Source organism: Macaca nemestrina, chromosome 15 (assembly GCF_043159975.1).
Source record: "Macaca nemestrina isolate mMacNem1 chromosome 15, mMacNem.hap1, whole genome shotgun sequence".
Lineage (NCBI taxonomy): Eukaryota > Metazoa > Chordata > Mammalia > Primates > Cercopithecidae > Macaca > Macaca nemestrina.
In genome coordinates, this window is record NC_092139.1 from 31,403,033 (window position 1) to 31,430,867 (window position 27,835).

The following is a 27,835-nucleotide window of genomic DNA, read 5'->3' on the forward strand; positions in this document are numbered from 1 at the left end:
GTAGGCGTGAGCCACCCTGCCTGGCTTGTCTTTTTTATAACTTACAAAGAGAACAAAGTAAAGAAAAGAGATGGAAAGAGCTCCTGCACTAATTAAACCAGAGTTGAAAGAGGCTTGATGGAAGGTTACCAAAGGAGAACACGAATGTGCGAGAAAATGTCATAAGGTAAAAATAACTAGTCCATGGGTAGTGCAAACTCCCAAAAGGAAAAGAAAAAGGTTAAACACTTCCTCACACCAGCCAATTGGTAGCACCATGAGCCCAGAACTTGGTACTGGCTGGAACAGATGGATTAAGTTGGTTCTTGGGCAAATTAGCCTTCATTCTCAACCAAGAGTTGACATTTTAGGCCTGGCGCAGTGGCTTACACCTGTAATCCCAACACTTTGGGAGACCAAAGTGGGCAGACTACTTGAGCCCAGGAGTTCAAGACCAGCCTGGACAACATGGTGAGACCCCATCTCTACACAATACACACACACACACACGAGTGGACATTTTAAGGCAGGTTAACATAGTTTTTTATATATACATAACTAGCAAAAAGGTACAGAGCAGCTTAAAAGGGCACTTAAGCCATATCCCTGATTCCACACGCAAGGGCTGGGAACGGGAATATAAATGAGACTTGAGTCAAAGGCTGATAATAAAGCCCTCATCTGGGATCCTCTGATTCAAAAAAGAGAGAAAAATAGCCTACCACATAATCAAGTCAGTCAAAAGGTCTGGATTTCGGTCATGATCTGCTCTTCTCTATATCACATTGAAGGCAATTCTTCAAGGAATGATTCAGACAACATTTTCCACATGCAACCTTTACTGATCACTTTCTTATTTTACTCATATGTCCTCATCTTCATCTGTCTTTCTGTTTGGATTAGTTACCTGAGTTCACAGGCCTTACCTCTCTTACTAGCTATCAAGTTTCTTAAGACATGGGAAACTTGTCTTATACATATCACAGTCTCCAGATCTGAGAGAAATAAACTCTGAAGAATCAGAAAACAAACCCTTAAGCCAGGTATAGAGGCGAGAGCCTGTACTCCCAGTTACTGGGGAGGCTGAGGTGGGAGGACTGCTTGAACCCAGGAGTTTGAGACCAGCCTGGACAACAGAGTGAGGCCCTGTCTCTACAAAAAGAAAAGAAAAACCAACACTTCAGCCAGATATAGTGGCATAAGCCTGCAATCCCAACTGTTCAGCTGACTGAGGTGGGAAGACTGCTTGAGCCCAGAAGTTGGAGACCAGCCTTGACAACATAGCAAGACCCCATCTCAAAATAATAATAATAATACAGCAAAGAAAAAAGAGAAAATAAAACAACATAAAATATATACAAATCAGGATGGGAGAGGAGGCTGACACCTCTAATCCCAGCGTTTTGGGAGGCCGAGACAGGCAAATCACCTGAGGTCAGGCATTTGAGACTAAACTGGTTAACAAGGCAAAACCCTGTCTCTACTAAAATATAAAAACAAAACGAAAAAACACTTAGGGCCAGGAGAGGTGGCTCACTCCTGCAATCCCAGCATTTTGGGAGCCTGAGACAGGCAGGTCATCTGAGGTCAGGAGTTTGAGACTAGACTGGCCAACATGGTGAAACGCCGTCTCTACTAAAAATACAAAAATCAGTTGGACGTGGTAGCACGCATCTGTGACACCAGCTACTTGGGGGGCTGAGGCAGGAGAGTCGCTTGAATCCGAAAAGCAGTGGTTGCAGTGAGCCAAGATCACACCACTGCACTCCAACCTGGGCAACAGAACAAGACTCCATCTCAAAAAAAAAAAAAATCAGTCAGGCCTGGTGGCACAGCCCTGTAATCTCAGCTACTCAGGAGGTTGAGGCAGGAGAATCACTTGAACTTGGGAGATGGAGGTTGGAGTGAGCCGGAACCACACCACTGCACTCCAGCCTGGGTGACAGAGTGAGACTCCATCCCAAGAAACAAACAAACAAACAAAAATACACACAAACAAAATTAAGTGATATGTGATTTTAAAAAACTTTAATTAAGAGATTAAGAAGAACAATGCTTTTTTAAAAGGCTTCTGGGTTTACAAAACTTTAAACATACTTACAGGTGGCTATTTCAACATAGTCTTGTCTTGTATTTGTAATGCAGCTGAGGATTGGAACAAAAGTCACTTACTGCCAATTCAGCCTATAAACTTAGGAAACACTGGAATGATCACAAACCCAGATAATGACAGGTGTAGAGATCTGCTTAGACCATCATTCAAATGCACCCGAGTATGTCTGTGACTCTTACCCTAAATATTGCAATGCAAGCCAGGTGAGGAAGAGATAGAAGTAAGAGATCTTTCTGAGGCTTCCAATCACACCAACTGCTAACTTCCTCTCTTCATAGAGCACATGGAAATATAGCTTAAGATATATACTTCCCTTATTGTAATAAATCTAAATTTTCTTTTTGAAAATTTGGCCTTGCTGAACAAGGTTGGAATACCCACAATAACCTATCAGTATCCTATAAAAAGCTAACTTATCATACTGAATTTGGGTGTTCAACAAACTTTCAGTTTTGCTGTAAAATAAATGTATTCATCAAACAGATGTTTTGGTGTCTTTAAAAGCTATCTCCGGCCAGGCGTGCTAGCTCAAGCCTGTAATCCCAGCAATTTGGGAGGCTGAGGGGGACAGATCACCTGAGGTCGGGAGTTCAAGACCAGCCTAACCAACATGGAGAAACCTCGTCTCTACTAAAAATACAAAATTAGCCGGGCATGGTGGCCCATGTCTGTAATCCCAGCTATTCAGGAAGCTGAGGCTGGAGAATCGCTTGAATCCAGGAGGCAGAGGTTGCAGTGAGCCGAGATCGAGCCATTGCACTCCAGCCTGGGCAACAAGAGCAAAACTCCGTCTCAAAAAATAAATAAATAAAATAAAAGCTATCTCTAGGGCAAGTAATTTGAATAGACATTTCTCCAAAGATATACAAATGGCCAATAAGCACATGAAAAATGTTCAACATCATTAGCCATTAGGGAAATACAAACCAAAACCACCACAAGATACCACTTCACACTTACTAGATGGCAATAATGAAAAAGACAGAGCCAGCACAGCTATAATCTCAGCATTTTGGGAGGCTCGAGAGCAGCCTCTACTAAAAACCAAAAGCATTAGCTGGGCGTGGTGGTATGTGCCTGTAGTCCCAGTTACGCAGGAAGCTGAGGTGGTAAGATCACTTGAGCCCAAGAGGTGAAAGCTGCAGTGAGCTGAAATCCCGCTCCTGCACTCCAGTCTGGGTGACAAAGCGAGACCTTGTCTCAAAAAAAAATAAAAAGGGGCCAGGCACGGTGGCTCAAGCCTGTAATTCCAGCACTTTGGGAGGCCGAGATGGGCAGATCTTGAGGTCAGGAGATCGAGACCATCCTGGCTAACACGGTGAAACCTCGTCTCTACTAAAAAATACAAAAAACTAGCCGGGCGAGGTGGCGGGCACCTGTAGTCCCAACTACTCGGGAGGCTGAGGCAGGAGAATGGCGTAAACCCGGGAGGCGGAGCTTGCAGTGAGCCGAGATCCGGCCACTGCACTCCAGCCTGGGCGACAGAGCGAGACTCCGTCTCAAAACAATAAATAAATAAATAAAAATAAAAATAAAAATAAAAAGGATTGGCAGAGGGAGTGGGAAAACTGGAACCCTTATACAATGCTGGTGAGAATCTAAAATGGTGTGGTCACTTTGAAAAACAGCCTAGCCATTACTCAAAAGGTTAAACATAGAATTACCATTTGACCTAGCCAATTCCACTCCCGGGTATATACCCAAGAGAAATGAAAACACGTGTCCACATAAAAACCAGTAAACAAATATTTATAGCAGCTTTATTTATAATAGCCAAAAAATGAAAACAGGTCACAAATCTAGCAACTCATGAATGATTAAACAAAATGTGTTATAGTAGATTCTTTTTATTGCCACAAACGTTGAACTGGCAAATCCTGAACCTTTGTTCCTGGAGGAAAACACACGTTAGGTTTCTATGAGCCTCTAGTCACATTTCTGTCAATACATCATCTGTACATACCTTCTTTTCTATGTGTTTCTGAAGAAAGACACCTTATTTATTTACTTATTTTAAATTTCAATAGCCTTAGGGATACAGTGCTTTTGGGTTACACAGATGAATTACATAGTGTAACACCTTATTTAAAATATATGTAAGGCCAGGCACTCACGCCTGTAATCCCAGCACTTTGGGAGGCCAAGGCAGGAGGATTCATTAACATGTCAAACAGCTTGAACAAAGCTTATTTAATATATTTTCCTCTAAAGTACAGCACAGCTTTCTAGCTCTTGGAAACAGGAGACAGCACTTCAGCTTGGAGGTCAATCACCAATAAAAATCACCAATAAAAAACACAAAGCCAAATCCATAGACAGAAAGTAGACTACGTGGCCAGGCGCAGTGGCTCACGCCTGTAATCCCAACACTTTGGGAGACCAAGGCAGGAGGATCACTTGAGCTCACGAGTTTGAGTCCAGCCTGGGCAACAAAGTGAGACTTCGTCTCTACAAATAATTTAAAAACTGGCCACAGGCATGGTGGCATGTGCCAGTGGTTCCAGCTACTTGGGAGGCTGTGGTGGGAGAACTGCTTGAGCCCAGGTGGTCGAAGCTGCAATGAGCTGTGACCATACCACTGTGCTCCAGTCTGGGTGACAAAGTAAGACTCCAGGAGATTAAGGACTGGGAAAAGGAAAAATAGACAGTAATTGTTAATGGGTATGGGGTTTCTTTTCAGAGTGATATAAATATTCACTGCACCATGTGCAGTGATGGTTATAAAACCTTGTCAACATACTAAAAACTATTAAATTGTATACCTTAAAGAAGCAGGGTAAGGCCGGGCGCAGTGGATCACACCTGTAACCCCAGCACTTTGGGAGGCCGAGGCAGGTGGATCACCTCAGGTCAGGAGTTCGAGACCAGCCTGACCAACATGGAGAAACCCCATCTCTACAAATTATACAAAATTAGCCGGGTGTGGTGGCACATGCCTAGTAATCCCAGCTACTCAGGAGGCTGAGGCAGGAGAATCACTTGAATCCAGGAGGCGGAGGTTGTGGTGAGCCAAGATTGAGCCATTGCACTCCAGCCTGGGCAACAAGAGTGAAACTCTCTCTCTTTAAAAAAAAAAAAAGAGGTAGGGTATATGAATTATATCTCAACAAAGCCATTTACAAAAAAAGTGGCCAGATGAGGTAGCTCATGCCTGTAATCCCAGCACTCTGAGAGGCCAAGGCAGGTGGATCACTTGAGGTCAGGAGTTCAAGACCAGCCTGGACAACATGGTGAAATCCCTTCTCCACTAAAAAATACAAAAATTAGCCAGGCATGGTGCCACACACCTGTAAGCCCAGTTACTCTCCTGCTGAGGCAGGAGAATTGCTTGAACCCAGGAGGCAAGGGTTGCAGTGAGCCAACATCATGCCACTGTACTCCAGCCTGGGCGACAGAGTGAGGCTCCATCTCAAAAAAAAAAAAAAAAAGAAACAATTTGTCACATTTTCTGACATATACAGCAGTCATACATATACACATTTTCTTTTCATATTAACCAAAAAAATATACCTTACCATACTATTACCTGAGTGCAACTCAACCAGCTCATTTCATAGCAAGCACAAAGTTAACTCCCCTCTACATGTATACCTCTCTCCTATTAAGATTGATCCTGGTTTGTCTTCTTATGTATGTAAGTGAACATCTGGATTTTTTTTTTTTAATCCTAAAAATAAATTGCAACAAAATTATTTTATTTGAAAATGAGAACAACCTTAGCAAGTTCATGGCATGCCCATCTAGGCAAGTTCCAAGAAAAACAACTACAAAGAAGGAGACATGTTACAGATCACTCAAGAACCCACAGTCTGAAAGCCCCTTCATTATTCCAAAACCATACCCATCTGGTATGCAACAAAGTATGGGAACCAATTCTCTGTTCAAACTCTGATTCTGGAATCCACAGAATCAAAAAATCATAATAATATGAAAAAGAGAACAAAAGATTGGAGTTTTAGTTCTTTCTTTCCTGCCTAGCCAGAAAATCTCAGCCCACGTGACTTGTGACAGGTAACAATCAGTGTTGATTTTCTTAAGCTCTTACTTAAGATTTATTACGAAACACTCCTAGTTAAATGTCAACTATGTGCCAGGCACTGAGTTACAGATAATTATTTTAATAATAATAATTTTAAAACCTGTACATAAATAATAATTTTAAAACCTGTACATATTTTTATCCTGAAAACTGAAGTCTAAAAACATGAGAAAACAAAAAAAGAGGAAAAAAAAAACAACTGAAGTCTGCTCTAAAACCTACCTACAAGTGATAACTATTAAAAACTAAAAAAACCAAAACCAAAACCAAACAAAACAAAAAAAACACACTGGCCAGGCATGGTGGCTCATGCCTGTAATCCCAGCACTTTGGGAGGCTAAGGCGGGCGGATCACCTCAGGTCAGGAGTTCAAGACAAGTCTGACCAACATGGAGAAACCCTGTTTCTACTAAAAATACAAAATTAGCCAGGCGTGGTAGTGCATGCCTATAATAGCAGCTACTCTGGAGGCTGAGGCAGGAGAATTGCTTGAACCTGGGAGGTAGAGGTTGCAGTGAGCCGAGATCGTGCCACTGCACTCCAGCCTGGGCGACAAGAGTGAAATTCCATCTCTGGGAAAAAAAGAAAACAGCCGGGCGCGGTGGCTCAAGCCTGTAATCCCAGCACTTTGGGAGGCCGAGACGGGCGGATCACGAGGTCAGGAGATCGAGACCATCCTGGCTGACATGGTGAAACCCCGTCTCTACTTTAAAAATACAAAAAAAAAACTAGCCGGGCGAGGTGGCGGGCGCCTATAGTCCCAGCTACTCGGGAGGCTGAGGCAGGAGAATGGCGTGAACCCGGGAGGCGGAGCTTGCAGTGAGCTGAGACCCGGCCACCGCACTCCAGCCTGGCCACTGCACTCCAGCCTGGGCGGCAGAGCGAGACTCTGTCTCAATAAAAAAAAAAAAAAAAAAGAAAACAAAACAAAACAAAAAACACAACACATAGGGAATAAACTAGCTCTTAAACTGAAAAGACTCTCCAATCTTAGCTTATTTTTCTTAAAAGTATTTATCCCCACCTGGGGTTTTAGTACACATTTGTTTGCTTATTGGCTACGTCCTCACTAGACTGTGATCCCTATGGAGTAAAACCTCTCTCATCTAGATAAGAACCCCATTTTTTAAAATGCTTTTGAAAAATAAGAATGATCTTAATTATTATTTAATTAAGATAGACTTTCAAATTAAAATCTAATTGAGTAAGGCTGTAAACATATATGGGAGGCCGAGGCAGGAGAACTGCTTGAACCCAGGAAGCAGAGGCTGCAGTGAGCTGAGATCATACCACTGCACTCTAGCCTGGGCAACAGAGCAAGATTATCTCAAAATATTAAAAAAAATAAAATAAAAATAAGGCCTATGATTTACCCCAATATGACTCAAATTTTAATGTTCATACAAATCACCTGGGAAATCTTACTAAAATGCAAATTCAGTAGGTCTGGGCCAGAGCCCAGATTCTGCATTTTTAACAAGCTCCCAGGTGGCACTGCTGCTGCTCATACCCAGAATCTACAATGCATACCTATATTCCCCATGGCTAAGGTAAATTTGCCCCTTCCTGTCCGGTTCTAAAGGGAGAAGTATACAACTAGCCAACTTCTACAAAACAATCCTTAAAGGCTTATCAAACCTCTATGTTTTCTCTTCATCAGATACAAGTTTTTGAACCTTTCCATTGGATTTTCTTTTTTTAGGGATCTTTTAAATCCTCTCAAAAGCTGCTCTCATATATCTCTTAAGCTGAAGAGGTTAACCTTAAGTATGATAGGCAAAACTACTAGCTCTCTTCACGCATCCTAATGGTATAACTGTTTCTAAAATAACACTGTAATACAGGTTCTGCTTTATTTATTTACTTATTTATTAGTTTTGTGAGACAGGGTCTCACTCAGTTGCCTAGGCTGCAGTGCAGTGGTGCAATCATGGCTCACTGCAGCCTTGAACTCCTGGGTTCAAATGATCCTCCCGCCTCAGCCTCCCAAGTAGGTTGGGACTACAGGCACAGATCACCAAGCCCGGCTAAATTTTTATTTTTTTAATTTTTTTTTTTAACAAACAGGGTCTTGCTATGTTGACCAGGATGGTCTCGAATTCCTGGCTTCAAACAATCCTCCCGCCTTGGCCTCCCAAAGCACTGAGAGTACAGGCATGAGCCACTGTGGCTGGCCTAGGTTCATTTTTACTTGTTAGTACCAGATGAGCTGAGATCATGTACACTAGTGGTTGCTCCCTATATTAAATTGGCCTACTAATCTATGCTACTGTTTCTCTGTTAACTATCACTGAATTTGATCCACAGGCTTTCACTACTCATTTCTGAAAGAATTTTTGAGAAGGTTATTTTGAATTTTAACCCAATTCTCCAAGGAACCAGGCCCTGGTACTGAGGAATAACTTATTTTCTGTAGCTCTTGTTTTTCTCACCTGTGAAGTAATTAAGGATGAGGGTCATGAATGCACTCTAGTCTTCCTTCCAAGAGTCTATGACTCTGGAGTCTCTATTTCCATTCCATTCTTCAGTATTCTTCAGTGCATGGAACCTGTGACCTCTATTTTGTTCTATGTTGCCTTACTGAAGGCTCTTTTTGCTTACTTCCCAGATCTTCCCTGCCATAATATAAAACTATATATATATATAGTCATATATATATATATGACTATTTATAAGTAACCTTACAAGGAACTCTCTCAGAGAAGTTAATGAGTTGGAAATATCTTCAAGTAACTAAAAACAAAACTAAAAACAAAACAAAAAAAAAAAACCCTTAAATTATCTTTCCCAGTGCCAACCAAGAAACACACACACAAACACACACACACGCAGCCCAAATTTACATCTTGTTTTTGTTCAATTTTGCTGTTATTATCCAGACCAAAGGCAACACCTGTGCCAAGGTAAATGCTATCCTTAGGTATATATGACTGGAGCAAGCTGGAAAAACAATCAATTAGCTCTTCTCCTTAGTCTCACCAGCTGTGTTTTCCTGATGACACAGTATCTGTCCACCTGCTCCCACAGATGGTACAACTGCAGTTAAAGTAAAACACCTGGACTCCATGCAGTTTATTAGAACAATGTTAGCTGTAGATCAGACAAGCCCAGGTCAGCATTTCCATCTTATCACCCAGATTATTAGAACAATGTTAGCTGTAGATCAGGCAAGCCCAGGTCAGCAATTCCATCTTATCACCCAGATTATTAGAACCATGTTAGCTGTAGATCAGGCAAGCCCAGGTCAGCATTTCCATCTTATCACCCAGATTAAAACCAACACCATTTTAAACTATAGGATGCTAAAATATGCCTTTTATCCCCAAAACACAAATACAACAATTTTAAGTTACAATAATAATGTCAGAGAGTTATTATTATATCAAGATAAATGTCAGGAAAAAATTTAAAAAGAATTGATTAGAGTGTAACAATCCTAGATTACAAATTTGGTTGTTATTAACCACTTCCCCAACTACTTAATTTAGAACATTTATAGAAGATAACACTAGCAAAACAAGCTCATTACTCCCTAGCCATCACAGCTTCATAAGCATGGTAGTGTCAATACCAGTAAATATGCTAAATGAATGGACAATGCTAAATAAACAGAATATGAAAAATAAGAATTTCTTCCTAGTTGTATACTTTATAATTGAGAAATGTTTCCTTGTCCCCCTAGAGCCTTAAATCGACTTAACCTATACTTAAATCCTTGGAGAAGTGTCTCCCCATTAAGAAAGACTCATCAATATTGGTAAACTACCTGGGATGGCAGGTGAAAATTGTGTGTGTGTGTGTGTGTGTGTGTGAGAGATGGCAGGTGAAAGTGTGTGTCTGTGTGTGTGATGGCAGGTGAAAATTGTGTGTGTGTAAAGTAAAAACAGTGATTATTTCCTGAACAAATAAACGAAAACACTCATGAGGTAATAAATGATTTTATGCCATAGTCCAGAAGTTAGTTTGAATGTTGAAAAGTTACTTAGGATATTTCTCTTTTTTTGTTTTTGAGATGGAGTCTCGCTCTGTCGCCAAGGCTGGAGTGCAGTGGCATGATCTCAGCTCACTGCAAACTCTGCCTCCCAGGTCCAAGCACTTCTTCTGGCTCAGCCTCCCAAGTAGCTTGGAATACAGGTGCGTGCCACCACACCCAGCTAATTTTTGTATTTTTAGTAGAGACCAGGTTTCACTATGTTGGCCAGGCTGGTTTTGAACTCCTGACCTCCAGTGATCCACCTGTCTTGGCCTCCCAAAGTGCTGGGATTACAGGTGTGAACCACCAAACCTGGCCAATTCAGGACAGTTCAATGGCTTATCAAAAAAGTAGTATGATATGTTGGAAATTAGAGATGCCCCAGGACTGCAGTAAATATACAGATATGAGAGCTTGGTTACCAAGACAATATAGCATTATGAGGTATCTAAAACAAAAGGCAATCAAATGAAATATATATTCCTCAAGTTTAACATAAAATCAGACATCTGCCTCTTCTCCCTACCTCAGTGAGTGTTAACTAATCTCTTTCCTTAATACTTTCTCAGTTATCTCCGTTTATCACTTTTATCACAAACTGTGCTATATCAAAATAGCTTTTCCTTGCCATAACTCTTCAGCCAACTAGAATTTTATTTATTTATTTATTTTTGAGACAGAGTTTTGCTCTTGTTGCCCAGGTGAAGTGCAATGGCGTGATCTCGGCTTACCACAACCTCTGCCTCCCACGTTCAAGCGATTCTCCTGCCTCAGCCTCCCGAGTAGCTAGGATTACAGGGACGAGCCACCATGCCCGGCTTTTTTATTTTTAGCAGAGATGGGTTTTCTTCCGTGTTGGTCAGGCTGGTCTCAAACTCCCGACCTCAGGTGATCCGCTTACCACAGCCTCCCAAAGTGCTGGGATTACAGGTGTGTGCCACCGCGCCTGGCTCAGCCAACTAGATTTAGATGATCTTTGTCAGGTTTAGACACCCTCTGAGACACCAATGCTCCTCAAAGGAGTCTTCAGGTTACCTCTAAGAGAATTATTTAGGAACCCTGCTGCTGAAAATGAAGATTCCTGGACCCTACCCCAGACCTTCCAGGATTTAAATATCCAGGGGGTGAACCTACATTTCACAAGCTTACCAGATGATTAGAATACACACCAAGGTGTATACCGTACACACAGTTGTCCCTGAGTATCCACTGTGGGTTGGTGCAAGAAATCTGTGTGGATATCAAAATCTGCCAATGCTCAAGTCTCTTACATAAAATGGTATAATATTTGCATATAACTTGCCCATACCTCTAATATTGTTTATTTAAATCATTTATTTTCTGAGACAGAGTCTCACTGCTCTGTCGCCCAGATTGGAGTGCAGTTGAGCAATCTCGACTCATTGCAACCTCCACCTCCCAGGCTCAAGCAACTCTCCCACCTCAGCCTCCTGAATAGCTGGAATTACAGGCGCATGCCATCACACTGGGTTAATTTTTGCATTTTTAGTAGAAACGGGGTTTCACCTTGTAGGCTGGGCTGGTCTTGAACTCCTGACCTCAGGTGATCTGCCCACCTTCGCCTCCCAAAGCTCTGGGATTACAAGCATGAACCATGGTGCCCAGCCACAATCTATACATATTTTTTCCTGAATAGTTTCAATCCATGGTTGGCTGAATTCATGGATGCAAAACCCACAGAAACAGAGGGCCAAATGTTATTTTTTCTTTCCTTAATCATTATTTAATATAAAGCTACATTTACCAGTTGAATTCACCTTCATTACTTGAAAACTGAGACACAGGCCAGGCGCAGTGACTCACGCCTGTTATCCCAGTACTTTGGGAGGCTGAGGCGGGCAGATCATAAGGTTAAGAGATCACGAGGTATTTTTAATATATATTTTTAGTAGAGAGAGAGTTTCTCCATGTTCATTCAGCCTGGTCTCAAACTCCTGACCTCAGGAGATCCGCCCGCCTCGGCCTACCAAAGTGCAGTGACGTGCCTGGCCTGACAAATTCATTTTCTGTTTGGTTTGGTCTGCTCTGTCTCCAACAAGAGCCTACTTCATTATCTCCCAACTTATCTACCTAGTCCATAGACTGGCTTAGAGCAGTGTTTAATTTTGTTTGACAATGTTTAATTTTGTTCCACAATGGCATTTCAATTCCTTTGTCATTCTGAGAAAAATACTAACAGCATGGGAATTCGGTGCATGATCATTAACAGTAAGACATTAAAATCAAAATGCAGGCGGGGTGCGGTGCCTCACGCCTGTAATCCCAGCACTTTGGGAGGACAAGGCAGGTGGATCACGAGGTCAGGAGATTGAGACCATCCTAGCTAATACAGTGAAACCCAGTCGCTACTAAAAATACAAAAAAATTAGCCAGGCATGGTGGCATGCGCCTGTAGTCCCAACTACTTGGGAGGTTGAGGCAGGAGAATTGCTTGAACCTGGGAGGCAAAGGTTGCAGTGAGCTGAGATTGCACCACTGCACTCCAGTCTGGGTGACAAAGTGAGACTCTGTCTCAAAAAAAATAAAAGCAAAATGTAAGCCGGGCATGGTGGCTCACTCCTGTAATCCTAGCACTTTAGGAGGCCGAGGCAGGTGGATCACAAGGTCAGGAGTTTGAGACCAACCTGGCCCACACAGCGAAACCCCATCTCTACTAGAAATACAAAAAATTAGCCGGGTATGGTGGCACACACCTGTAGTCCCAGCTACTCAGGAGGCTGAGGCAGGAGAATTGCTTGAAACCAGGAGGCGGAGGTTGCAGTGAGCCAAGATCGTGCCACTGCACTCCAGCCTGGGCAACAGAGCAAAACTGTCTCAAAAAAAGAGAAAAAAACGCAAAATGTAAAAATCTGTCCTATGAATTAGTTTACAATAGTGGAAATAATCACCAAAATACCTTGATGGCAATAATGAGCTGAAAATTGGCAAGGCTTCTATGGATTTAGGCCTGGAGAGCTTGATCTACCTGAAGCTTTTCTTCCTGTACATCATAAATAACAGAAAGAACTTATTTTCATTTCCAGCACAGCTCTGTCTAGTTACAGAACTGAACTTCGGCAGGTTCATGAATTCCTTTTTCCACTGTCAGAGAGAGAAACATCATCTCCTATAACCACAGGTAACTGGTAGATCTGCAAGAACTAACTGCTCCAAAATGGATGACTCTGCACTTTCTGAGAAAGGGAAAAGGATTTGAATGGTGCCTGGCAAAATCATGAAGCAGTCAATCACATATCTGCTTTTTTTTTTTACAGAGCATGTAGAAAGTTCTCTGAAAGGTGTGATCTCACTATTAAAGGCATCTCACTACTAACACTGAGCAAATCAATATTGAATGTTGCTGTTGTTCATAAAATCTGCTCCAAGGCACTTAAAACAAAAGAAGAGATAAATGTCTTTACTACTGTTTAAAGCAAAGATCTTCTAGAATAGTTTTGTGGCCTTCCCATCTGACTGGAAATTATAAAAACTGCAAAGTATTATGTACAGTATCATTCCATTTAGAAAAAGACTGCATTTAAGTATTATAGATGTGTATAAAGGTATACCAAAAAGCGTGAAAATATACACAAACTTTCAGTGATGAGGTGAAAGGGAATTTTTACTTTTTACTATATTTGCTAGGCATTTTTAAAGAATGTCTTGGCAAGGCGCGGTGGTTCACGCCTGTAATCCCAGCACACGGTTTCCCCATGTTGGTCAGGCTGGTCTCGAACTCTGGACCTCATGATCTACCCGCCTCGGCCTCCCGAAGTCTGGGATTATAGGCGTGAGCCACTGCGCCTGGCTATAGTTTTTTATTTTTATATTTTGAGATGGAGTCTCACTCTGTCACTCAGGCAGGAGTGCAGTGGCGCAGTCTCAGTTCATTGCAACCTCCGCCTTCTGGGTTCAAGCAATTCTCCTGCCCCAGCCTCCTGAGTAGCTGGGATTACAGGCATGCACTATCATGCCCAGCTAATTTTTGTATTTTTAGTAGAGACGGGGTTTCACCATGTTGGTCAGGCTGGTCTCGAACCCCTAACCTTGTGATCCACCCACCTCCGCCTCCCAAAGTGCTGGGATTACAGGTGTGAGCCACCACGCCCAGCTATAGTTTTTTATTTTTTATTTTATTTATTTATTTATTTATTTATTTATTTATTATTATTATTATTTTAGATGGAGTCTCGCTCTTGTCGCCCAGGTAGGAGTGCAGTGGCACGATCTCGGCTCACTACAACGTCCGCCTCCCAGGTTCAAGCAATTCTCGTTACTTAGCCTCCCAAGTAGCTGGGATTACAGGCGCCCACAACCATGCCCAGCTGATACTTGTATTTTTAGTAGAGACGGGGTGTCCCCAGGTTGGCCAGGCTGGTCTCGAACACCCTACCTCAGGTGATCCACCTGCCTCGGCCTCCCAAAGTGCTAGGATTACAGGAGTGAGCCACCGCAACTGGCCAGTTTTTTATTTTTATATTTTGAGATGGAGTCTCACTCTGTTGCTCAGGCTGGAGTGCAGTGGCGCGCTCTCAGCTCACTGCAACCTCCGCCTGCTAGGTTCAAGGGATTCTCCTGCCTCAGTCTCCTGAGTAGCTGGAATTACAGGCATGCACCACCACACACCCAGCTAATTTTTGTATTTTTAGTAGAGATGGGGTTTCACCACGTTGGCCAGGCTGGTCTCCAACTCCTGACCTCAGGTGATCTGCCTGCCTTGGCCTCCCAAAGTGCTGGGACTACAAGTGTGAGCCACCATGCCTGTCTCACACTGTAGTTTTTAAATTGTTGTTCATTTTTTGAATTTATTTTTTTATTTTTGAGGCCGGGTCTTGCTCTGTCTCAGGCTGCAGGGCAGTGACATGATCACAGGTCACTCCAGCCTCAACCTCCTGGGCTTAGCTTCCTGCCTCAGCCTCCTGAGTAACTGGGATACAGGTGCGCTACTGGCTAATTTTTTTTAATGTTTTGTAGAGACGAATTCTTGCTGCTTTGCCCAGGATGGTCTCAAACTATCCTCCTGTGTTGTCCTCCCAAAGGGCTGGCATTACAGGCATGAGCCTTCTCGACACTGTAATTTTTGAAAGATATTTTAGGAAAGTAATGATAAGACATTCCCTTTTTTTTTTTGAGATGGATTTCCACGCTTGTGGCCCAGGATGGAGTGGAATGGCGCAATCTTGGCTCACTGCAACCTCTGCCTCCTGAGTTCAAGTGATACTCCTGCCTCAGCCTCCCAATTAGCTGGGATTACAGGCACATGCCACCATGCCTGACTAATTTTGTATTTTTAGTAAAGACAGGGTTTTGCCATGTTTGTCAGGCTGGCCTTGAACTTGTTGAGGTCTCTGACCCATCTGCCTCAGCCTTGCTGGATGACAGAGTGAGACTGCATCTCAAATTAAAAATAAAAAACTTGGCCGGGCGCGGTGGCTCACGCCTGTAATCCCAGCACTTTGGGAGGCCGAGGCGGGTGGATCACAAGGTCAGGAGATCGAGACCATCCTGGCTAACACTGTGAAACCCCGTCTCTACTAAAAATGCAAAAAATTAGCCGGGCGAGGCGGCGGGCGCCTGTAGTCCCAGCTACTCGGGAGGCTGAGGCAGGAGAATGGCATGAACCCGGGAGGCGGAGCTTGCAGTGAGCCGAGATCGCGCCACTGCACTCCAGCCTGGGCGACTAAGCGAGACTCTGTCTCAAAAAAAAATAAAAAAATAAAAAAATAAAAAAAAAATAAAATAAAAAACTATAGTGTCAATGCAGAACACTATAGAATAAATAATAGATATTATAGCATAAATAACATTATCCTTCATTGAGCAGGATACCACTATTTGGCCAAGGACACGTGTTTTCCGTCACCTAGGCTGGTGTCGGTGGCACACTTTTTTTTGTTTGTTTTTTTGAGACAGAGACTTGCTGTGTCACCCAGGCTGGAGTGCAGTGATGCGATCTCAGCTCACTGCAACCACCACCTCCCAGTTTCAAGCAATTCTTCTGCCTCAGCCTCCCAAGTAGCTGGGACTACAGGCGCCCACCACCACGCCCAGCTAATTTTTCTATTTTTAGTAGAGACGGGGTTTCACCATGTTGGCTAGGCTAGTCTCAAACTCCTGACCTCAGGCGATCCACCCGCCTCAGCCTCCCAAAGTGCTGGGATTACAGGCATAAGCCACCAAACCCGGCCAACAGTAACTTCTTAATTCACATTCCGACCTCCTCCCTTGATTCACTAGGTGTTTTCTCTAAAAGTAATCTCTTAGACCAGGTGCCGTGGCTCACGCCTGTAATCCCAGCACTTTGGGAGGCCGAGGCGGGTGGATCATCAGGCTAGGAGTTCAAGACCAGCCTGGCCAACACAGTGAAACCCCATCTCTAATAAAAATTTAAAAATCAGTCGGGTGTGGTGGCAGGCACCAGTAGTCCCAGCTACTCGGGAGGCTGAGGCAGGAGAGTCACTTGAACCTAGCAGGCAGAGGGTGCAGTGAGCCAAGACCCCGCCATTGCACTCCAGCCTGTACGACAGAGCGAGACTTTGTCTTAAACAAAAAAATAAATAAATAAATAAAAGCAATCTCTTTAAAAGGTGAAGGGGATATCCTGCTCAAAACTCTGATTTCATTCAGAAAATCCAAAATCCTTACCATGACCCCAAATGCTCTGTGTGCTCTGGCCCCCATCTACCTCCCTGACATCAGCTTTTCACTCCATCCCCTGCTCCAGCCATGCTAGCCTCCTTGGTGCTCTGTAAACTTATCAAGCATGTTCCTACCTCAGGGCCTTGATACCCACTATTCCCTTTGCCTGGACTGCTCCTCTGCAGACATGGCGAAACCCCGTTTCTACTAAACATACAAAAATTAGCTCGGCGTGGTAGCACACAACTGCAATCCCAGCTACTGGGGAGGCACAGGCAGGAGAATCGTTTGAACCTGAGAGGTGGAGGTCATAGTGAGCTGAGATCGCACCACTGCACTCCAGCCTGGGTGACAGAGTGAGACTCTGACTCAAAAAAAAAAAAAAAAAAAAACCCAAAGGCAGGGCACAGTGGCTTACGCCTGTAATCTTAGCACTGTCGGAGGCCAAAGCAGGCAGATCACCTGAGGTCAAGAGTTTGAGACCCGCCTGACCAACATGGTAAAATCCTCTCTCTACTAAAAATACAAAAAAATTAGCTGGGCATGGTGGCTGGAGCCTGCAATCCCAGCTACTCAGGAGGCTGAGGCAGGATAATTGCTGGAATCTGGGAGGCAGAGGCCACAGTGAGCCGAGATCAATCGCACCACTGCCCTCCAGCCTGGGCAACAGACCCCCTCTCGAAACAACAACAAAAACCGAAAAATAGCAAGTACTTATCAACACCTAAATATATTAAAAACAGGTACAACATTCTTTTTTTTTTTTTTTTTTTTTTCTGGGACGGAGTGTTGCTCTGTCACCCAGGCTGTAGTGCAGTGGCACGATCTCAGCTCACTGCAAGCTCCGCCTTCTGGGTTCAAGCGATTCTCCTGCCTCAGCCTCCCAAGTAGCTGGGATTACAGGCGCCCGCCACCATGCCCCGCCTAATCTGGCCAGGCGCGGTGGCTCACACCTGTAATCCCGGCACTTTGGGAGGCCAAGGTGGGCAGATCACAAGGTCAGGAGTTCGAGACCAGCCTGGCCAACATGGTGAAATCCCATCTCTAATAAAAAATACAAAAATTAGACAGGCGTGATGGTGGGTGCCTGTAATCCCAGCTGTAATTGGGAGGCTGAGGCAGGAGAATCGCTTGAACCTGAGAGGTGAAGGTTGTAGTGAGCTGAGACCGCGCCACTGCACTCCAGCCTGGGAGACAGAGTGAGACTCTGTCTCAAAAAAAAAAAAAAAAAAAATTTAAGGTCTACAAAGCAGCACTGTTTTCTTCACGACTGTATGCCTTATACCTATCTCACGAAGCAGAGGCTCTTCAAAAAGGTTAAATACTAACAACAACAAGTTGTTAGTCTGGAGAGAATGCATAATAAATGGAACTCTCACAGACTGCTGATGCAAGCATTGGCTGATACAACTCTAGAAAACTTTTTGACAGTAGCAACATCTACTAAAGCTGAACATATTTATACTGTATGTCGCTCCAATCCCACTCCTAAACATACACCCAACAAAAAGACATACATACATGGCCGGGCACAGGGGCTCACGCCTGTAATCCCAGCACTTTGGGAGGCCGAAGCGGGTGGATCATGAAGTCAGAAGATCGAGACCATCCTGGCTAACACAGTAAAACCCTGTCTCTACTAAAAATACAAAAAATTAGCCGGGGCGGTGGCAGGCACCTGTAGTCCCAACTACTCGGGAGGCTGAGGCAGGAGAAAGGCGTGAACCCGGGAGGCAAAGCTTGCAGTGATCGTGCCACTGCACTTCAGCCTGGGCACTTCAGCGAGACTCTGTCTCAAAAAAAAAAAAAAAAAAAAGACATACATATGTACATACAAGAATGTTCCTTGCAGCTTTATTCCTAATAGTCAAAAACTGAAACAATTAGAATATACATCAACAGCAGAATGGACCAACTGTGGTATATCATTGTAATAAAACTCTAGACAGAAATGAGAATGGACTATTACTACTAACACAAGAACATGTATCATTACTGTTGAGCAAAAGAAGCCAGATATGGAAGAATGCACATTATATGACTCTATATAAAGTTCAAAAAGAATAGAGCAAAACTAATGAATGGTAATAGAGGTTAGGATAGTGGTTACCCCTGGAAGAAGGAGGGACAGTGACTTGCAAATAAGGAGGTGGGCTTCCGAAATAGTTGCTGTTAACATATTCTTTTACTTTCTTTTTTTGTTGAGAAGGAGTCTCACTCTGTCGCCCAGGCTGGAGTGCAGTGGCCCGATCTTGGTTTGCTGCAACATTTGCCTCCCAGGTTCAAAGGGTTCTCCTGCCTCAGCCTCCCGAGAGGCTGGGATTAACAGGTGCACACCACCATGCCCAGCTAATTTTTGTTTTTTGAGACGGAGTCCCGCTCTGTCGATGGGCTGGAGTGCAGTGGCGTGATCTCAGCTCACTGCAACCTCCCCCTCCTGGGTTCAAGCGATTCTCCCGCCTCAGTCTCCCAAGTAGCTGGAACTACAGGTGCACGCCACCACACCCAGCTAATCTTTGTATTTTTAGTAGAGACAGGGTTTCACATGTTGGCCTGGCTGGTCTCAAACTCCTGACCTCAAGTGATCTGCCTGCCTTGGCCTCCCAAAGTGCTGGGATTACAGGCGTAAGCCACTGTGCCCAGCCTTCTTTTTCTTGAGACAGGGTCTTGCTCTGTAGCCCAAACTGGAGTGCAGTGGCATGATCATGGCTCACTGCATCCTCAGAACTCCTGGGCTCAAGTGATCTTCCTACCTCAGCCTCCTGAGTAGCTGGGACTACAGGCATGCACCACCATGCCCTAATGTTTTATTTCTTGAACTGTATACATAATAGCTACAAAGATATGATCACTTCATGAAAATTCACTGAAATGTACATTTATGATTTATGCATTTTGTCTGTTTAATAGAAAGTTTATGGCCGGGCATGATGGCTCACACCTGTAATCCTTTTTGAAAGACAGTCTTTTTTCTGTTACTTTTCTCTTTACATAAACCTTTTTCTTGGGCCGGGCGCGGTGGCTCAAGCCTGTAATCCCAGCACTTTGGGAGGCCGAGACGGGTGGATCACGAGGTCAGGAGATCGAGACCATCCTGGCTAACACGGTGAAACCCCATCTCTACTAAAAAATACAAAAAACTAGCTGGGCGAGGTGGCGGGCGCCTGTAGTCCCAGCTACTCAGGAGGCTGAGGCAGGAGAATGGCGTAAACCCGGGAGGTGGAGCTTGCAGTGAGCTGAGATCCGGCCACTGTACCCCAGCCTGGGCGACAGAGCAAGACTCCGTCTCAAAAAAAAAAAAAAACCTTTTTCTTTTTTTTTTTAAGAGTTTTGTTCAAACAGTGTGGTACTGGTACCAAAACAGATATATAGGCCAATGGAAAAGAACAGAGGCCTCAGAAACAACACCACACATCTACAACCATCTGATCTTTGACAAAACTGACAAAAACAAGAAATGGGGAAAGGATTCCCTATTTAATAAATGGTTCTGGGAAAACCGGCTACCAATATGTAGAAAGCTGAAACTGGATCCCTTCCTTACACCTTACACAAAAACTAATTCAAGACAAATTAAAGACTTAAATGTTAGACCTAAAACCATAAAAACCCTAGAAGAAAACCTAGGCAATACCATTCAGGACATAGGTATGGGCAAGGACTTCATGACTAAAACACCAAAAGCAATGGCAACAAAAGCCAAAATTGACAAATGGGATCTAATTAAACTAAAGAGCTTCTGCAGAGCAAAAGAAAGTACCATCAGAGTGAACAGGCAACCTACAGAATGGGAGAAAATTTCTGTAATCTACCCATCTGACAAAGGGCTAATATATCCAGAATCTGTTACAAAGAACTTAAACAAATTTATAAGAAAAAAAACAAACAACCCCATCAAAACGTGGGCGAAGGATGTGAACAGACACTTTTTCAAAAGAAGACATTTATGCAGCCGACAGATACATGAAAAAATGCTCATCATCACTGGTCATTAGAGAAATGCAAATCAAAACCACAATGAGATATCATCTCACACCAGTTAGAACAGCGATCATTAAAAAGTCAGGAAATGACAGATGCTGGAGAGGATGTGGAGAAACAGGAACGCTTTTACACTGTTGGTGGGAGTGTAAACTAGTTCAACCTTGTGGAAGACAGTGTGGCGATTCCTCAAGGATCTAGAACTAGAAATACCATTTGACCCAGTGATTCCATTACTGGGTATATACCCAAAGGATTATGTATCATCCAACTATAAAGACATATGCACAGGTATGTTTATTGCAGCACTATTCACAATAGCAAAGACTTGGAACCAACCCATATGTCCATCAATGATAGACTAAATTAAGAAAATGTGGCCGGGAGCGGTGGCTCACACCTGTAATCCCAGCACTTTGGGAGGCTGAGGCAGGCGGATCACGAGATCAACAGATCAAGACCATCCTGGCTAACACGTGAAACCCCGTCTCTACTAAAAATACAAAAAGAATTAGCTGGGCATGGTGGTGGGCACCTGTAGTCCCTGCTACAGGAGAATGGCATGAATCCGGGAGGCAGAGCTTACAGTGAGCTGAGATCATGGCACTGCATTCCAGCCTGGGCAGCAGAGCGAGACTCTGTCTCAAAAAAAAAAAAGAAAGAAAAAGAAAATGTGGCACATATACACCCTGGAATATTATGCAGCCATAAAAAAGGATGAGTCCATGTCCTTTGCAGGGACATGGATGCAGCTGGAAACCATCATTCTGAGCAAACTATCACAAGGACACAAAACTAAACACTGCATGTTCTCACTCACAGGTGGGAGCTGAACAATGAGAACACTTGGACACAGGGCGGGGAACATCACACCCCAAGGCCTATTGTGGGGTGGGGGACAGGGGGCAAGATAGCATTAGGAGAAATACCTAATGTAAATAAGTTAATGGGTACAGCAAACCAACATGATACATGTATACCTATGTAACAAACCTACACATTGTGCACATGTACCCTAGAACTTACATTAAAAAAAAAAAAAAAAAAAAAAGAGTTAAAGAGTTTTGCTCTGTCACCCAGGCTGGACTGCAGTGGTGCAATCTCAGATCACTGCAAGCTCTGCCTCCCAGGTTCAAGGGATTCTCTTGCCCTAACCTCCCAAGTAGCTGGGATTACAGGCGCCCACCACCATGCTCAGCTAATTTTTGTATTTTTGGTAGAGGCGAGGTTTGACCCTGTTGGGCCAGGCTGGTCTCAAACTCCTGACCTCAAATGATCCACCCACCTCAGCCTCCCAAAGGGCTGGGATTACAGGCGTGAGCCACTGCGCCCGGCCAGGGCCTTTTCAAATATGGAAAATTTTAGACATCTGTTACTGACAGATTATTTCTTTAAAAGGTTTTCTTTTAAAAACATCATTATTTAGGATAAGTTTAATAAAACCTGAAGCCTTGTTTTCCCCCTTAATCTTGGGATCTCAATCAGTCTGTCGTGTTCTTTTTATTTTTTTTTTTATTTATTTTTTTATTTTTTATTTATTTTTTTATTTTTTTGAGACGGAGTCTCACGCTGTTGCCCAGGCTGGAGTGCAGTGGCGCGATCTCGGCTCACTGCAAGCTCCGCCTCCCGGGTTCCCGCCATTCTCCTGCCTCAGCCTCCTGAGTAGCTGGGACTACAGGCGCCCGCCACCGCGCCCGGCTAATTTTTTGTATTTTTAGTAGAGACGGGGTTTCACTGTGGTCTCGATCTCCTGACCTTGTGATCCGCCCGCCTCGGCCTCCCAAAGTGCTGGGATTACAGGCTTGAGCCACCGCGCCCGGCCTTCTTTTTATTTTTTGAGAGGGAGTCTCATTCTGTCGCCTAGGCTGGAGTGCAGTGGTGCAATCATGACTCACTGCAACTTCCACCTCCAGAGTTCAAGTGATTCTCCTACCTCAGCCTCCCAAGAAGCTAGGACTACAGGTGCACACCACCACGACCAGCTAATTTTTGTAATTTTAGTAAATACGGGATTTCACCATGTTGGCCAGGCTGGTCTCGAACTCCTGACATCAGGTGATCTGCCCACCTCAGCCTCCCAAAATCCTGGGATTACAGGTGTGAGCCACCGCACCCAGCCAAGTCTGGCACATTCTAATATTTAACTATAACTGTGAAGAGGCTTCACACGTAAATGACTGATCTGGCAAATGAATAAATGTACAAAGAGATCCTTTCTTTAAAACAAGTAAGTTTGGCCTGGCGCGGTGGCTCACACCTGTAATCCCAGCACTTTGGGAGGCCGAGGTGGGTGGATCACGAGGTCAGGAGATCGAGACCATCCTGGCTAACATGGTGAAACGCCGTCTCTACTAAAAATACAAAAAATTAGCCGAGCATGGCGGCGGGCACCTGTAGTCCCAGCTACTCAGGAGGCTGAGGCAGGAGAACGGCGTGAACCCGGGAGGCAGAGCTTACACTGAGCCGAGATCGTGCCACTGCACTCCAGCCTGGGCGACAGAGTGAGACTCCATCTCAAAATTAATTAATTAATTAATTTAAAAAAAAAAAAGTAAGTTTGTGCTCCACATACGGCCAAACTCTCATACAATAAATTAACTCTTCAGCAGCCTCCAAGCTAAAAAGCTGAAGTCAGGCCGGGCGCGGTGGCTCAAGCCTGTAATCCCAGCACTTTGGGAGGCCGAGACGGGCGGATCACGAGTTCAGGAGATCGAGACCATCCTGGCTAACACGGTGAAACCCCGTCTCTACTAAAATACAAAAAAAATTAGCCGGGCGAGGTGGCGGGCGCCTGTACTCCCAGCTACTCGGGAGGCTGAGGCAGGAGAATGGCGTGAACCCGGGAGGTGGGGCTTGCAGTGAGCTGAGATCCGGCCACTGCACTCCAGCCTGGGCGACAGAGCTAGACTCCGTCTCAAAAAAAAAAAAAAAAAAAAAAAAAAAGCTGAAGTCAAACCAATTAAGCCCTAATAGGATCCCAATTTCCTACTTCTGATAGCAGAAGTTTAAATAAACCCCTCTTGTCTTATAAATGCAGCCATAAAAAAGAAAAAGATCACGTCCTTTGCAGCAGGGACATGGATGGAGCTGGAGGCCATTATCCTCAGCAAACTAACATGGGAAAAGAAAAGCAAGTACTGCATGTTTTCACTTACAAGTAGGAGCTAAATGATGAGAATACATAGATATATAAGAGGGGAACAAAACACACCAGAGCGGAGCCTATGGGAAGGTGGAGGGTGGGAGGAGGGAGAGGATCAGGAAAAATAACTAACAGGAACTAGGCTAATACGTGGGTGAGGAAATAATCTGTACAACAAACCCCCATGACACAAGTTTACCTATGTAACAAATCTGCACATGTAGCCCTCAACTTAAAAGCTAAAAAAAAAAAAAAAAAATCCAAGTATAAAAACAAAGGCGGCCAGGGCGCAGTGGCTCACGCCTGTAGTCCCAGCACTTTGGGAGGCCAAAGTGGGTGGATCACTTGAGCCCAGGAGTTCGACACCAGCCTGAGCAACATGGTGAAATTCCGTCTCTACCAAAAACACAAAAATTAGCCAGGTGTAGTGGCGCATGCCTGTACTCGGGAGGCTGACGCAGGAGAATTGCTTGAACCCAGGAGGCGGAGGTTGCAGTGGGCTGAGATTGCGCCACTCCAGCCTGGGCGACAGTGTGAGAGGCTATCAAACAAACAAAAACAACACAAAGGCAAAGGGACCTGGCCCCTGTCTCCTTCCTACTCTCATCTCCTGCTACTCTTTACCCAGCACTTCACACTTCAATAATACATAACTACTTTTAGTCCCCCTCATACTCATAAACCTGACCCAACCTCAACTTCACCCATCTCCTACCCATTCTTCACTTGGGTCACACTTTGCTGATAGGAGTACAAAAGCTGATATACCTCTCCAGAGGGTATTCTGGCAACATCTACCAAAATTACACAAATATGCAAACCCCTTAACCATAGCAATTCTACTTCTAGGAATTTATTCCACAGATCTATGAAAAGACAATTTCTACAAGGTTATGCAGCATTGTTTGCAATAGCAAAGGATTGAAAAGTAAATGTACATCAGCAATAGGGGGAAAAATATGGTGCATTCATACAATGAAATACAATGCAAACTGAGGAAGTTCTTTATGTACTGACATTATATGGCCTACAGGAATGTATCGAAAGGGTCCAGAAAAAAATGGTAATGGTAGTTGCTTCCAGGAAGGGGAAAAGACTGGCTGGCGCAGAGGTGAGAGAAACTTCAATAAATATTATTTGTTCATTTCAAATGTTAAATTAGGTAAATACACAGCCAGTCCAAAAATTATTTTTTTAAGTTGTTAGGAAAAACAGATTGGCTCAAAACAGATCTTTTTCTCTAAGACGCCTTTTTTGAAACACAGCCACACATGCATACTTACACATAGGTCAGATGCCCATCCTTGGTGGGATGTTACTTGCCATTAACACTGCTTAGCATTTGGTACTGAAGCTATCAATCTATCTCCCTTACTGGACTACATAGTCCTCCAGGACCTTAGAACTCTCTTTATGTCCCCCAGGATCTGATACAAGGAATTCAATAAATGTTTGTCAAAGTAAATATTTGAAATCAAGAATATCCTAGAAAATCAATAAATTTGCCGGGCACAGTGGCTCAAGCCTGTAATCCCAGCACTTTGGGAGGCCGAGATGGGCGGATCACGAGGTCAGGAGATCGAGACCATCCTGGCTAACAAGGTGAAACCCCGTCTCTACTAAAAATACAAAAAACTAGCCGGGCAAGGTGGCGGGCGCCTATAGTCCCAGCTACTCGGGAGGCTGAGGCAGGAGAATGGCGTAAACCCGGGAGGCGGAGCTTGCAGTGAGCTGAGATCCGGCCACTGCACTCCAGCCTGGGCTACAGAGCAAGACTCCATCACAAAAAAAAAAAAAGGAAAATCAATAAATTTTAGTCACCGTAATGAGAATTCATTACAGCCCACCTTCTAGTATAATCAGCTGCTTGTCCTTCTAATAGAATACAAATATCAGGCCCTTAAATAAATGAAATATTGAATTTAACTAACAGGGTATAACACCAAGAAACTCAACTGGCAAGTAAGCTAAAATAATCCACAAAAAAGGGACATTCACATAATCAGAAATTGATTTTAGTACTCCAAATGGCTACTTACTAGTTAACAGTTTTTATGGACATTCTCCCCATCGACCACATCATTCCTCAGAGTCCAACATCCACAAAATTAGCATGAACTATTTAGAGACCTACAGAAAACTCACAGCCAGCCAAGCATTGCTGTCCACAGCTGCAGCTAAGTGCTCAGTGGCTCTGAGGCATGGATGGCATCCCATCTCCTTCCTCAGAAATTCCCTGCCTCCATTGATTGAATCAGAATCCTTGTTTCACTATTTCCCAACAGAACTCTCACTCAATGGCATCAACTACAAGAGGAAAAGATGGTTAATCACTATCTAAACTTAAAGCATCTGTTTAAAAGTTTTATTACAAGAGCTATCAACAAGCTGTTAGGGCACAGAAGGAAAACTGGAAAATCAGTGAGGACAGGGACTGAATCTTACATACCTTGGCAGGCCTATGGCACTTAGTGCAATCCCTGCATCTAACAGCTCCACAACACAGTTGTTAATGAATGGTTTCTCTTAGCGTAGGAAGGGGATTTTTATTTTATCTGCATTAATTTTTTTCAATGTGTTCATGTATCACTCACATAAAACAAAGTAAATATGAAAAAAGAGGGGCCCTGGCCAGGTGCAGTGGCCCACGCCTGTAATCCCTGCACTTTGGAAGGCCGAGGTGGATCACCTGAGGTCAGGAGTTCGAGACCAGCCTGGCCAACATGGTGAAACCCAGTCTCAACTAAAAAATACAAAAATTAGCTGGGCATGGTGGCATGCATCTGTAATCCCAGCTACGTGGGAGGCTGAGGTAGGAGAATCACTTGAACCCGGGAGGTAGAGGATGCAGTGAGCCGAGATCACGCCATTGCACTCCAGTCTGGGCGACAATGAGACTGTCTCAAAAAAAAAAAAAAAAAGAAAAGAGAAAAGAGGGATCCTGTGTCTCTGTGTGTACTGCAGTAGCACTGGCCATTTTGCTATTCAGCTCTTGTATTAAATTGTTTCTCTTCTTTTTTGTATTAATTTATATTATTATTACTATTATTATTATCTTGTAGAGACAGGGTCTGTGTTGGCCCAGCATGGTCTCAAACTCCTGGACTCAAGCAATTTTCCCACCTTGGCCTCTACAAATGCTGGGATTATAGGCTTGAGCCACCACAGCCCCTTCTATTTCTTTCTTTCCTTTTTTTTTTTTGAGACAGTCTCACTTTGTCCCCTAGGTTGGAGCGCAGTGATGCAATTTCAGCTCACCACAACCTCCACCTTCTGGGTTCAAGCAATTCTCCTGCCTTAGCCTCCCTAGTAGCTAGGATTACAGGCATATGCAACCAGTCTGGCTAATTTTCTTTTTTTTTTTTTTCTTTTTTTGAGATGGAGTCTCACTCTGTCACCCAGGCTGGAGTGCAGTGGCGCATCTCAGCTCACTGCAAGCTCCACCTCCCGGGTTCACACCATTCTCCTGCCTCAGCCTCCCAAGTAGCTGGGACTACAGGCACCTGCCACCATGCCCAGCTAATTTTTTGTAGTTTTAGTAGAGACGGGATTTCACCATTTTAGCCATAATGGTCTCAATCTCCTGACCTCGTGATCCGCCGGTCTCGGCCTCCCAAAGTGCTGGGATTACAGGCGTGAGCCACTGCGCCCGGCCAGTCTGGCTAATTTTCATAGTTATAGTAGAGACAGGGTTTCCCCATGCTGGCCAGGCTGGTCTTGAACTCCTGATCTCAAGTGATCAATGCGCCTCAGCCTCCCGAAGTGTTGGGATTACAAACCTAAGCCACCACACCCGACCTCTTCTATTTCTTTCTTTTTTTTTTTTTTTTTAAGACAGAGTTTCGCTCTTGTTGCCCAGACTAGAGTGCAATGGCACATATCTTGGCTCACCCCAACCTCCATCTCCCAGGTTCAAGCAATTTCTCCTGCCTCAGTCTCCCGAGTAGCTGGGATTACAAGCATGCACCA

The 27,835-nt window shown here is 44.0% G+C and overlaps 1 protein-coding gene and 1 long non-coding RNA gene across 7 annotated transcripts in view; one reads left to right on the plus strand and one right to left on the minus strand.

The window, feature by feature from the left end:
• The window catches only part of LOC105496219 (CBFA2/RUNX1 partner transcriptional co-repressor 2), a 163,747-nt gene that overhangs the window by 121,433 nt on the left and 14,479 nt on the right, over positions 1–27,835 (minus strand). The window lies entirely within an intron of this gene.
• LOC139358475 (uncharacterized) lies at positions 10,588–13,446 on the plus strand. The gene is made up of 3 exons (XR_011613417.1): positions 10,588–10,634; positions 13,149–13,243; positions 13,380–13,446. It is a non-coding gene; the product is annotated as an uncharacterized lncRNA (long non-coding RNA).